At 35.7% G+C, this 14,292-nt stretch overlaps 1 protein-coding gene across 5 annotated transcripts in view; it reads left to right on the top strand.

The window, feature by feature from the left end:
• The first annotated feature begins 5,533 nt into the window (after positions 1–5,533).
• Positions 5,534–14,292, top strand: part of LOC124953120 (discoidin domain-containing receptor 2-like) — an 84,774-nt gene continuing 76,015 nt past the window's right edge. For 2 of the 5 annotated variants that reach the window (XR_007102124.1, XM_047504052.1), the window contains exons 1-2: positions 5,534–6,011; positions 6,139–6,266. The gene's annotated coding sequence lies outside the window, so the exon portion shown is untranslated. The remainder of the gene's footprint in view (positions 6,012–6,138; positions 6,267–14,292) is intronic. The other 3 variants (XR_007102123.1, XM_047504055.1, XM_047504053.1) reach the window with 2 other exon arrangements.

The following is a 14,292-nucleotide window of genomic DNA, read 5'->3' as shown; positions in this document are numbered from 1 at the left end:
CAATAAGCCAATTCGAACAATGGAGGATCGACACGCACGTGCGTGTGAGCTTAGGAGGATCGAGTACTCCCAGTACGAATGTATTGTTCACATTTGTTTCGTCCTGGGTTTCGAATGACGTTTGAGAGGGGCGGAGTGGAGCTAAGGGGAGCATCGAATGAAACCGCTGCCAGTGACGTCGTGGGTGCAACGAAGCGAGGGATACAGTGCATACGTCACAAATTCGTCACGCCTTGCCGATGGAATAAGCGATACCGTTTGGGAACGTGAATCTGCTCTGAACGGATAAACCGGTCGAACGTTATATAGAGGATGGATGATTCAGGGAATATCATGTGAGATATACGATTATCTGTATTTATACCGAATTGGAAAGAACGAGCGGTAATTCGTAGGATTCCTTTGATAAATTGCTATGGTCACTATGTTAAAAAAGTAACATTTGACATAGCCTACAATTATCTGAAAACTTGTTCTCTTTGTTCTTATAATTCTAACGTCCTACCTTTTTTTCTTTACTTTTTTTTTTCTTTTGGATTAACCTTAATAACCAGATCGTCCCTCTTTGAATTTCAGGTTGGTTGAAAGATCATAATGATCGATAGAGAGATAGATTAAATCTCTCGGAGTTAACTCAACGTGAAGTTAGCGAGCAAACACGAGAACTGCTTACAAGACGATCACTTCGGTTCGAGCGACAATCGTGATAATTGGCATGGCTATCGAACGTCCCGGATATGTATCACCGTGAAATCTAGTTAGCAATGTCGTCGATGTTCGGAGAGACGAGAGTACGAGAACCTTTCTGTCGAATAAATAACGTTCTGACCCCACCGAAAAGGATCCTCCGGCTAAATTCTAACGCCACCGGTTTGCCTTGATTCGTAATAACAACCGTGGCCAGTTTCACGGTGAACGATGCTTTTCGTAGCCCATACTCAGCCGGTCGTAACTTACGTCAGTTCCGAACAAAATTCCGGACAACCTATCATTGTTATCCAACTGAAACTAGTCCGGAGTGACTAATCTTTCACTCGAATATTACTCCGTCTATCTGCCTATCTCTCTTTCTCTTCCTTAAGTTACATCTGTCAATATGTTGCATGGTCGATTGCAAAAATATAACATAACATTTTTATAATGAAAAAAAAAAAAAAAAAAAAAAAAAAAAAAAAAAGTTTTCAATACGTTGGTATGAGAATAAAAAAAATCTATGGAAAATTAAATTAAATTAAATCTTATCGAGTGTTAACATTGTTACGTGATTATAATGATTTAAAGCCATTGTATGATATATAATTCGTTTATTATTGCTAAAATTTTTGTTAAGATATTTAGTAATATTTCCAATTTTCTCTTGGTATGCGTAAAGAGATTTAAAGGATAAATTCTTTCGTAGAATCTTCACCGGTGGAGTGCTCCATAAGATGCGCAATTTATTCGAATCCTCTTTCCATGGCATCCACACGAGAGCAGATTTCCGTTTTCCAATAAAATCTAGGTTCGTGTAGTGCCGGTAAATAGCGTTCCACGTCTTATATGGTTCAAGACTATAAACCAAATCAAATTCACTTCTTGTGGTTGAGAAGAAAGATAACATCGAGAGATTGGTGATAAAAAGATTTGAATGATATGAAGTTCCATTAAAGGAAGTAGTAATGTATTATACTTAAAATATAAAAGTTGAAAGCAGAAAGTAATAATCATTTAATGATACTGCAATATTATTATATTGGAATTGTATCTCTATTCGAAGTTTTAAACATTCGACTAGTTCGTTTTCAAAAGGTAAACTAAAGAATGTCAATGAATGGAAGCCATGAGTATAACAATGAACGTTTCAGAACGTTCAGTCCTACTGACATACTTTCTGCATCTAGAAAAGCCAATTATCTACGGAAGAATTTTTCTTCGGAGATTCGTAGACTTTTTTTCTTTGAAAAAAAAAAAAAAAAAGAAAAGAAAAAAGAAAGAAAAAGAAAAAAACCAAGAATAGCATTGTTCAATTCGGTGATCCATGAAAGAATCCGTACGGTTTACCTTCGTAGCATCCTTTGCCTATTTCTTGGCAAAGACAAGATTTACGAGTATTGTTAAACGATAAAACAAGTTGTGCACTTCGGGGGTGTTAGCAGAACTGCTTGTACGGTTTAATATGACATAGGTAGTCGAAAAGCTACCATTTTGTAGCCTACGTGTTAACAATTTCAAGTAAAAGATAATGGAACGACCTTTGCGTACAAGCTCAACCAGTGTGTTTGGTCCATCATAAAATCTCTTCACCGTTAAGGCACAACCGATTTCTCTCCTGCCATGTCTTTATAGCTGGAACGTGACCCGTTCAAGAAAGGTTCCTTTGCGATGAAAGAATGGAGATATCGAGATTTGCGAAAACTAGCGACGACGTTAGGACGACACAGTGACCCAGTGAACTTTACGAAGAATGACAACATTTTCTTTGCCATCTTCAACCATGGAAGATTTATGGATGAGACGATAAAGTAATGAAGAAAGGTTATCTATTTTCAAAAAGAAATGTCGAAAGAATTGTTCTCGAATTCTTTTACGATCCTGTTGACTATTTTTTTCAAGTATTCTTTTTTTTCTTTTTTTTTTTTTTTTTCGAAGTTCACTTCACGTGTAAATCTCACTTGCTACTGTTTGATAAATTAACAAGAAACAAAATTCACGAAATAAAGGATGTAACGTGAGCCAAACTAAATCATGAAAGTAATTAAAAATAATTTCTTTTTCGGTTTTCTTTTTCTTATTTTTTTCTTCATTTTTTTTTTTTTTTTTACTAGTCATTACTCGCGGTCGAAGTGGAAGGCGTTAAATTTTACGAAAGAGCAAAATTTCTCGAGTGTACCGTTGCTGTGTCGGTTTCTGTCGTTAATGAGGCTGTCGGTTGATGAAACCTACGTCATGGCAGAGCCGCAAAGTGGTCCGACGTTGGCGAATTTGCGGTTGGTCATAGAACTCACATACCCTCTCGCGCTCTCGCGCTCTCTCTCTCTCTTTCTCTCTCTCTCCCTCTCTCTCTCTCTCTCATTCTCTTTCTTTGTCGTGCCGTAACACGAGTACTACGATTACGATAAAGCAGCGTCGTTTTGCTACCTTTGCTACCAACTTCCGTTTTCTCTTCCCTTATTTCACCCCAACCCTACACCTTCACCTTTTACTCTCTTGTGCAGTCTCTTTCTCTTCGTTCGACGTGTTCTCGCCTACGGTGGGTAAGATAAACGTATACCTACGAGGCTCTGTTCGAGACTTAAATTAAATCCGGCTAATGTAACCGACGGGTATATTAGATCTCTTGTCTGTGGCCTTGAAAGAGAGACAGAGAGATCTGAGGTTTCCTTTAGGCACCGTTTGCGTCGAATCCAAGAGTATTTCATCAATGAGAAAGATAAAAAAGAAAAAAAAAAAAAGAAGAAAAAAAGGAAATGACAAAGACAAAGTAAAAGTCAAAGAGACGATGAAGGTAAAAATCGAGTGTTATAACGAGAAGACGAAGGATGAAAGAAGGTCGGAGTTGCATTTACAAAGTTCAGAAGGAACTACTCTAAGATACTTTGAGATGAAAAACTTGTCTTGACTTTTGCCTTTCCTTATTTTCATTGATCCCTCCGCAAAAGCTTACAAAGGTATATTTTTCAATATTACCATGTCGAATACTTTTACAATAAGGCTATTGACGTAAATGAAATAATGTATACATCTGTGCCTACTATAAAAATAATAAATTGTATTGATCGTCGTAAAGTCCAAAATGAATGTAATCAAATCGAGATTATTTTTGTATTCACTTTGTCTCAACAGAAATTACATTACTAACGATAGTAATATTGATTGAAAAAGTGTTATCCGATCATCCACCGACATTAATCGAGTTCTTCTCAGCATGATTTATCATTATACCGTTGAAAGCGAGAGAGCGAAGTTGGTAAGTCGCGAAAATCGTGAGATATCGCGGCTCGTCACTTCGAAGCATCGAATCGTTCGATCGCGTCGAGCTGTTATATACCATCCAACATTCGGATTAATGTTTATGGCACCCAGTGTATACCAAGCTATCCTTATGTGCCTAGGGGATACGACAAACTGATAAATATTAAGAACCAACGGGTTGTCATTTTTCTCCATTGACTTCACACTTGGCCGATATTTATCGTTACTTCGGCACTCCTACTAAAAGCATAGTCAGACTTCTTGCCAATGTTCCATAGAACATGTTCCACGGATTGTAATTCAAATGAAAAAACTCGTTAACTTTTGTTAACTTGGACGTTGCTTTGTTAACGTCATCGGTAAAATTAGACGAATGAATCATGAGTAGAAATTACAAAACAAGAATTGCGTATACGATAAAAAAAAAAAAAAAAGAAAAAGGAGAAAGAAAAAAAGAAAAAAGTTCTCTCTATCCTGAGTCTGATGGGAATAGAAGAGACGAAAAACAGATATCGAACAAGTGAGATTAAAAAGAATATCTGATTACATGTAGTCTGACTGAAAGAAATAAAGAAATTTCGAATTATTTTTATAGGAAATTGTATACCTGTTGGTAGAAATTATTAATCATACATTTGTGAAATATTACTTTACAAACATAAATGTCGGCCTTTTTTTTATTTAGAATTTTACAATTGCGTTATAAAAGTTGATTATAATTAATTAATTATCTTCGAAGTTACAGAGATATTTTAGAAAATATTTTTAATTAAATATATAAATATTTGGAAAATTTACATAACCTCAGAACGCGTTCTCAAAATTCGAAGGAGCGAAAGAAGGTGGGAGAGGTTCGTCTCGTGCCAGCGGTCGCTTAATTAAGCGGGCGCGCGTATACGCTCTCCTGGGGTGGAAAAAAGATCAATAAAATCCCTAGTCTACGGGCGACCGCATTCATCGGCCACCCCATTTCTACAACATATTTTGCAACCTCACCCCATTTCGGGTCGTACTTCTCCCTCGTCGCCTCTTCTCCATTCCCTTTCTATACGTCCTGTGCCCACGTGCTCACTTCCACCCCTCTATCCTCGGACGGACAGTTGGAGAAATGTCGAGTAGAGGGGATGATGCTGTGCGAGTGTCGTTTGCCGATGCCAGAGAAAGATAAAAACCGAAGAAAAAAGAAAAGTGAGCGAGATAGAATAGAGTGAGAAATGAAAGCTTATTAATCTGTATGATATAAAATTAATAAATGGATAATAAATAATAATAAAATAATAAAAATAATAATAATAATAATAATAATAATAATAATAATAATAATAATAATAATGTCGATCTTACTGACGATAATTGTAATAACAATAATAATAATATTAATAATAACAATAATAATAAAATATGTAAAATATTACGAGTAAAAATAATAGATATTATGATAAAGGTGCATTAATATTATTAAAAAAAAAAAAAAAAGAAAAAAGAAAAAATGTTTATGATTATACAATATTTATTTTTTAGATTCATAAAGTACGCGATGAAATTGATGTGTCCGTTTGTATGCGTGCGTTAAAGAGAGAAAAAGAGAGGGTCTCGTGCCAGAGAGTGAGGTTTGCTCCCCTCTACTGGCGTTATCCCTACTCCTCACGGCACGAGTCTCTCCTCCGAGGTCGCTTCGACCAACCGGAGATTCTCGACGGGCTGTCAGTTAGTGCCGTGGCGCCGTGACGGTACGGTGACCTTTTGCGTGTCATTCTATCTAATCTTTCTTCTTCCTTCGCGTTGATCTTCGATCTCGTGCCGTCGCGCCGTCGTAGAAATATTTACAAAAAAGAAAAAAATCGGTGGAAGGGGAAAGGGACAGCTGCTCGAAGAAGGGAAAAAAAAGGAAAAGAAAAAAAAAAAAAAAAAGAAAAAAAGAAAAGAAAAAAGAAACAAACAAATAACAGCCAAGATTATCGCACTGTGAGATTTATTTTTCTAACAATTTAGAAAACTACATATGGAGAACAAGCTAATACTGTGTGCAGTTATCTTTTTTTGGAAGAACTTCGACCAGTGTAATAAAAAGAATAATTGTGATTAGCTTAAGTGTTTTATTCTACTTGCAGAAAGTGAATTCTTTTTTTTTTCTTCTTTTTTTTTTTTTTTTTTTTTTTTTTTTTTTTACATTGCGTCGAACAAAAGAGAGAGAAAAGAAAGATAAACATATAAAAGATAACACTCGTGTGTTCTCGATGATCTACAAGTTCGTGTCCAATCGTGTGTGTTACGCCTACTTTTGCTGACGGCTCATGTGGATAACAATTAACAAGGTGAGCATAAAGAGTTGCGTTAAAAATGAAAGTGCTACGAGTGATAATTGAAAAAAAAAAAAAAAAAAAAAATTCTTAGAATCACTTAAGGCTTCGTTTTTATTATCTTTTATAGTGATTACTTTTTGGAATGGGAAATATGATAAAAGTTATACTTTTCCCCGTTAACGGGTTTGCAAAAAAATTCAGTCTACGGATTCCTAAAATCCTTCCTCATAAATTCGTATAATCCCAAGTTATAAAATAATATTCCCTTAATCCTTCGATTTTTAAATTCGTCGAAAGTGCCACGAAATAACCAAACGTATATTTTAATGCTCCGATGAAGAAACGATCGTTCTGATAAAGCGACAATTTTATGAGTTGGATAAGATTAAAGTATCCCACGAGTCACCCTTCATGGCAGAAGGTGATTGAGGAGAGACGGAAGAAGAAAGTCAGAAAAAGAAAGAAGGAAAGGGAAATGGAGTTTGTTTGGAAAAGCCAGTCGAGGTGTCCCAGAGGGATCGTAGAGGGAGAAGCACATTGGCGATTAGTAGTTTGGATCTGTTCCTAAGACTTGCTAATTTCCTGCTACTAGAGAAATCGGTGAGGTCATGTGGAAAAGGAAGAGGCCATCTATTAGTGAGAAACGAGCTGTAGGACATTACGTGTATACCCTCCTTTAAATCTTTCTCCCCTAAAGATGGATATTATTCTTGCTTTCCCGCGGAAGTGTAGGTATACCGCCAGACGGGCAAAATAACGCAACAGGCAATGACGAATGCGAAACGGAAAAGGAAGAGAAAGAGAGAGAGAGAGAGAGAGAGAGAAAGAGAGAAAGAGATAGACCGTGGTGAGAACTGGAAATGCTCCAAGCGTATCTCCGGATGTGAGCCTGACGATTTTCTAGGACGATAGAAGTGATAGTGGTACTTCGAGAAAAGAACCTTTGAATTTTCCTTGAGTTTCTTCACGATCTCAGCCTTGATCGGATCGCACGGCTAAACGGATTACTTCGTTTGACATTCCGAATGATCTTTTTTACTTCATTCAGACGGCTCCTTGGGATAATCCAAAGAAACTTATTGGATTAGTATCTTTAAGTTACCCTTGAATTTTCAAGTATCTATTCCAACTAGACTAAATATTCGGAATAAGAAGTCGAAACGTGAATTAGGAATTGATGTATTAATATTATCTCGTAGAAAGATCTTACATAAACGAATAAATAAGTGAATAACTTCTAACGACGTTATATAACTATGGCATTACATTTTGATAAATCGGAAAGGTCCAGCCACAAATATGGTCTATGTCATATTCGTGATTTCGGATGGGATACGCGAGCGATAGGAAAAATAGATCTTGAATATTGATGAAAATATCATGAATATATTCATAAGTCTAACAGTTTATTTTTGCGATAGGAAGAACAATCCTTTCATCGTGTAGATCCTATTTTTTTCTTTTTTTTTTTTTTTTTTCCATAGGGAAAAGATATTTCCCTCTTTTATTTTTTCTTTTTGAAAGGTAAATTTAAGCGAGTTAATCATCACGATGAGCTAGCCATTCGTTATCCAAAAAGGTAGAGGTGGAAGATCGTGATCCACCGCTTAGTCGCAAATTGATCCAAGAATGAGAGTCAATGCGATACTCATCTTGATTACGAGCGAATATTCTTCGAGAGATTCTTCACTCTCGGTTCCGTATAATATCTTCATTATGAAAGAAAGACGGTGTACGAGTTTTACGACGTCTCTTGGACTCTCAGTCCCCATCAGAAAGTCTTACCTGCCTGAGGACTGGCCCGTCGAAAGACTGCCGTCGTAAATTATCATCTAGTTATTATTAATCCGCGCAACGACGACCGGAGTCCTCGCGAACGATCCTTTATAGCCCCTCGACGATTTCTTATCCTTCTCTTTCTTTCTCTTTTTTTTTTCCTTTTTTTTCTTTCTCTCTCTTTCTCACGTAGTTGAAACTCATCGAGAATAAAGAAAGGAATTAAAGAGAAAGAGGGAAAGAGAGAGAGAGAGAGAGAGAGAGAGAGACAGAGAGAGAGTGAGTGAGAGTAAGAGTAAGCGGAAGTACCGAATTATTCCATAAGTGCCATCAATTTTTTTTTTTCTCTTTATACGAATCGTGTAATGAAATAATAAAAAGTAACAGTTAGAAGGATCGTCGTGCAATGTAAAGAAATATAATGAAATTGTATGAATTATTAATTAATTTAATAGATTAGTAAAATTGTTAATAGGATCAATAAATTTTTTTTTTGCTTTTTTAATAATTGTGATTTCATTTTATAATTATCTATTATTGATTATTAATTGTAGGTTATTTCCTTGTCTTTATTTTTTCAAGTTTTTAACTATTATTGCTTTATGATCAAGATTCCTTTGTATCATCTCTCTCTATCTCTCTCTTCTCATTTTCTTCCCCTATCTATTGTATCAAATTCCAACAATATCCTCATACGAATAATAAATAGGTATCATCATTCCTGCGTAGGCGTAGGATGTCATCGAAGTAATCGAAATATTAATTATTCGTTTGCATAATTAACGCGGACGCAATAAAGCGAGCTCTACTCCCATATGCCATCGAAGATTAACGGCAGCGCGACCGAACTTGGATCGCCGATGTTCATTTTGAATATTAACTTCTCGGAAATGAACGTGTACGTGGGGATAGAGTCGAATGGATACGCTGAAGTTTAACGCGACCGACACAGAACCGCGCTTTCACAAAGGGAGAGAACACACATTTCTCATGCGAGTAGATCCCATTGTCAGTCATTTGCTATTTCATTCTCTGTTTTACGATCTTCAGGACGTCTAAAGATTTTAAAAGATACGTAAGATGGAAATGTTAATTATTTTTTCCTTATATTGTTCTTTGATTTATTTATTTAATACATTCATTCGTTCATTTATTTATTTCTTTCTCTTTTTTTGATTTTCTTTTTTTTCTTTCTTTCTTTCTTTCTTGTTTCTTTTTTTTTTTTTTTTTTTTTTTTTTAATTCATACCTACCCCTTTGTATATTTACATTTAAAAAAAATATTTCGATGGACGAAGATAAAACAAGTATATCGATATTTCTTTAACATTATTACTCGTTTTATCTTTATGTCAGAAAATTCTTAACATCGAATTTTGGACTCCCCTTCGAGTGTCGTTTATCCACGCTCTTTCCAAACACGAAAACGAAACAGCAGGTGTCCGAGTATCGGCACGATGACAACTCGACGTCAACGAAAGAGAGAAAGAGAGAATGAGAGAAGATACGTCGGTCTCTACTGGCGACGAATTCAAAGTCAGTGGGTATCTCACTGCACCTGATCGCCGGACATCCATTTCTACCCCTCATGGGAAGGATATCCTTTTCTTCAAAAGGTGTAGAAACTCTGTGGGAAGCTTACCGCTTTTCTACCCTACATCAGACATGCTTCATTGCGCATGATCGAAAAGTAATGGCTTTCTAATTGCTCTGCGTGGACAAGACGATTTGATCAGGTACATGTCGAGTGTTATTTATCGCGCCTGACAGTACAGGAGTATTACAAAAAGAAAAGAAAAAATCATGGGATATTATTTAAAGGAAAACCATAGTAGTAGATATATGTAGAGTTACGGTAATGTCAGATTGTTGAAAGATAATTCATTATTCAATCAGCTTTTTCTTTTTTCTCCCAAGAAACAAGTTAATAAGTAATATTGTGAATAAAGAAAAATATAAGATATTGTCAGATGAATGAGAAAGATAATTGTAATGTGCATAGAGAAACCAGTGATGTTAATTAGGTTTTATTGTCGTCATATTATTGATTACTCATCGTTATCCAATTTTCAATCTTTCTATATAGCTCCGCCGTACGACATTCCATACAATAGCTAATATAAATAAATAACTCGTTTCGTAATAAAATATCGAAAGATTGAAATCACTTTTATAATTTTTAACAGGTGCATTGGACATGCATGAGTTAATCGGTTTCCGGCTAGGTAATAAGCACCTTCACTTTCAAACTTCTAACTGGCATAAACAGCTGACGAGCTTATTCGAGGTATCAAACGTACGAATCGTCGATATTTTATTTGTAATGAGGATCGAAGTAAAGGAAAAAAAAAAAAAATAAAAAAAAATAAAACCAATTTCTCTTGACGTAATTCAATGTGAAAAAAAAAAAAGATTAGATCGAGATAACTCGGTAGAGTTCATAATAACGTAGGAAAATGATGAAGTCGAGTTAACCATAGGATAATAAGGGAAATGGTTAACGAGGGGTTCGTTAGCGTCAAGGAAAAGGTCATTGGTATGGGAATAAAAATCCTGTTCTCGCGAAAAATAGAAGCGCCATGTTATACGAGATCGTTTTCCAAGTATGTTCGTATACGTTTATCTCTGTATAAGTGTACATCGTGCGAACGCAGCGACTCGGAAAATTACGACGTCAAAGAGTAGATCTTACGCTTAGGATCCTTTCCCTTTAATAACAAACGACGCTATAGTGACGACGACGCTTCGAGATCGCTTATTATCTTTCTCTCACTCGTTCTCTTATTCTCTCATGGATAACGTGTAGCACCATCCAATATTTTTTTTTTTTCTTTTTTTTTCTTTTACCACGATTCACGGTTAAAATCCCCGGGCAATAATGATCAAGCTATCCCTCCTCGTGCACCTCCCTCACCCCTACTACTATTCAACATCACCATCATGAAGTTCGGATAATTGATAGAATCGGGAAGGGGGATGAAGCCGGTAATTGTTTTGTGAATCCCAATAAATTCGATATTCAAGCGTTCGTTCGATAAAAGCATACCTGAAAGTGGTTTGATTTTCTGTAATTGGTGTTCCCTCACTTCACTTCCGCTTTTCCAAGTCAGTTTTGATATCGGTTAAAAAAGCAAATTGAAAGATTGAAAAGGACCTTTGAGTGGTACGTCCATTTAAATCTGGTATTTTTATCTGACTATTATTTTTTAACAGAAAGGAATACATTTGTCTCTGTATCTGTATCTGTTTTTTTTTTCCTTTTGTTTTTCTTTTTCTTTTTTTTTCTTTTTTTTTTTTTTTTTTAACCAGAAGATTTCATTGGTACCAAAACGATTAAAGAGCAAACGAATTGTATTAATTATCATATACAAAATTCTTCAGAGAAGATAACGGTTAGACTATATAAGAGCTACTTCGTTGATGTCTTTTGATTAGGTGGTATACATATTTATATGATATAGCATTTATCCTTAGGTTTCAAATCATAAATGTCAAGAAGACAGGAATATATTTCTCCATTTATTCCAACCTCATCGATTTTTATACCTCTTTTTTTTTTCGCTCGAACTCTTTTCGTCTTTCTTCGCTCGACACAAGCAAGTCTGCGAAAATAAAATATGCGGGAGGACATAATGCTATCTCCTTAGGGATACACCTGACATGGGAGAGTCGCGAGAACCCTGTACCAAATATATCCACCCTCGAGGATAAGCGGTCTCGCCCATAATTCATTCTAAATACTCGTATGCTAATAACGGCGCTACGTTGCAACAGAAATTTACTATTCCCCAGGTGTTCCTCCTACTCTTTTCCCTTTCGTTGTTATAGTTCCTCTCTTTTACTTTTCCCCGATATCTCTCTTTTTCTCCCTTTTTAACACCCTCTACTTGGATTGCAACATTTCTCTCTTTCATCAATCATAGATTTATTCGTTTTTATATTAATCTTTTGTAATTAATACATTGTTCGTTCGGTTAACGCTTTTTATTATCGATCAGTTCATCACTTTCATTAATTTTTTTTTTTCTTTTTCTTTTAAATAAACATTTTAGAAAATTATTAATAACGAAATTTGAATGACTAAATCCATCGTCGCCATATATCACAAATAATGAGGTTGATTTATTTTCTTTCCTTTGTTCTTTTTTTCTTTTTTTTTTTTTTATACGTCCAAGGTTTACTCTTTCTTGAATTTTGTTTGAATTTTTCTTTTGCGACAAACTTCCTGGGAATGGACCACCGGTAGACGATTGTACCTTTCCTTCTTTTATTCTTTTTTGTTTCGGCAGAAGAAAAAGGGAGTTGAGGTACTAGGGCGATGAGAACTGTTGCAAAGTGGAGATGATATATCAACAGGCAGGTCGAGATGACGACCCGCTGTGCCGCGGTTACCTGCTCTGTAGTCTCACCCAAAGCACAAGAATATTTTTCAACGTTTTCGATGTTCGTTCTTCGGTTCCCTCAAGCCGAGCATGATTATTCATATTTCTAAGGTCGTGAAATGTTCGAGTATTAATCGAACGCGTTCCTCTAGCTTTCACGTAGTAAGAGGATATTATTGCGAAATTTATTTGGAATTCTTTCCCCCCTTCTTTTTTTCTTTTCTTTTTTTATTTTGTTTTCTTTTTTTCTTTTTCCACTTTTTCGTTGAATATTCATACGATCCAAAGTCAATGGGAATTCATGTGGGATGAGAGGAATGAAAAATATATTCTCGAAACTACTCGGAATGACAGGTAACATGCAAATCGATGTTTTCTTTTTTTCCCTTCTCTCTCTCTCTCTCTCTCTCTCTCTTTTTTATTTATTTTTTTTTCTTTTTTTAAATAAAGATCATATTTTAGAGAACTGGTATAATTCGAATGAAAGTAGTTAATCGACAGCAATATATATGTGTTCGAAAATATTCATATATTTTTAATATTCAAAAGGGAATTCGACGATTGAACATTTTGAAAAGATTACAAGGGTACAATGACGATTTACATTATAATAAAGAAAAATCATTATTTCGCGAAGTCAATTAGAAAATTTTGATTTGTCAGTCCGAAAAGGTTACCGTCGAGTAAGTTTATCGAGCACGTAACCGTGGCCGAATGTATCACCTTGGCCATGGCATAATAATCACTTTGAAAATTGCGGAAAGCTTTTAGCAACGTTACCTCTTCTCTTCCCATTATTGTTATCCAAGTTCGAGAGAACCAAAGAGAGTAAGGAAATAAATTGATCGTGAAACGTACGAGCTCTCGGGAACAGATCTCATTCGTGGCGTTTTAACGTAAACGATCTCACGGGTCCCGAGTCAAGAGAAAGAAAGGATTTCGTTCGACCGTTCGAAAATCAGATAAAACATTGGGTTTAATACCCGCATGCAATAGCGATCTCGATCTTAACGTTTCTTACGTAGTATTGGGAAGAGGAAGAGAGAGAGGAAGAGAGAGAGAGAGAGAGAGACAAAGACAAAGACAAAGAGACAAAGGTACCAAAATTGGATCTTTCGATTCTGTCTGTTTTATTCTTGTCTTTCTTTTTTTTTTTTTTTGCTCTTTCTGTCTCTCCAAAAAGAAAAGAAAAAAAAGGAGAAGAAATAAAAAAAAAAAAAAAAAAAAAAAAAAAAGAATTGGTGGCAATACGATCGCAACCATAGGATTTAACCAGACTCTTTCTCTTCTTCTTGCTACGTTTCCCGTTCTCTCCCTACTTCTGCTCCAATCTCCGCCCTCCCACCCTTCTCCTCGCCACGCTTTGAATGTCACACTAACGAGTTCGGCCGGTAAATTATTTTGTAAAGGGGCGTTTTACACGCCTCAGCATGGCACACGAGTTATAATTTCCGCAATGGCGACTTTATAGAACTGGTCGGTCTGTTGCTTCGGTAACGCAAATATGCGCTCTAAACGTTAGCCGTAAACCGTAATCAATTCCGCGTTTGGTGTCGGTATAAGCACCGAACGGTTTAAAAGACGATGAAAAAGAAGATGGAACTTGGTTCGTGAGCCTTTTGAAATACCACAGATTGGTTTCGAGTGTAAAACTTTTACGTATGCGATGTATTTTTATGAAACAGGATTTATAATTAAGTGTATAATTTGTGGATTAGAAACTTGAACGAAATAACTTGAGTGAGTTAATCAAAGGTATATTGTATGAACTTTGATAAATTTGTTCGCGATCAATGGTACCTTAAATAAACTATTCATTTCAAATATATAACATATCGATGTAATACATAAAATTTTCTACATTTCGAGTCTTACAAAAGA

This window comes from Vespa velutina, chromosome 11 (assembly GCF_912470025.1).
Source record: "Vespa velutina chromosome 11, iVesVel2.1, whole genome shotgun sequence".
NCBI lineage: Eukaryota > Metazoa > Arthropoda > Insecta > Hymenoptera > Vespidae > Vespa > Vespa velutina.
This window is presented reverse-complemented; position numbering and strand designations above follow the sequence as displayed.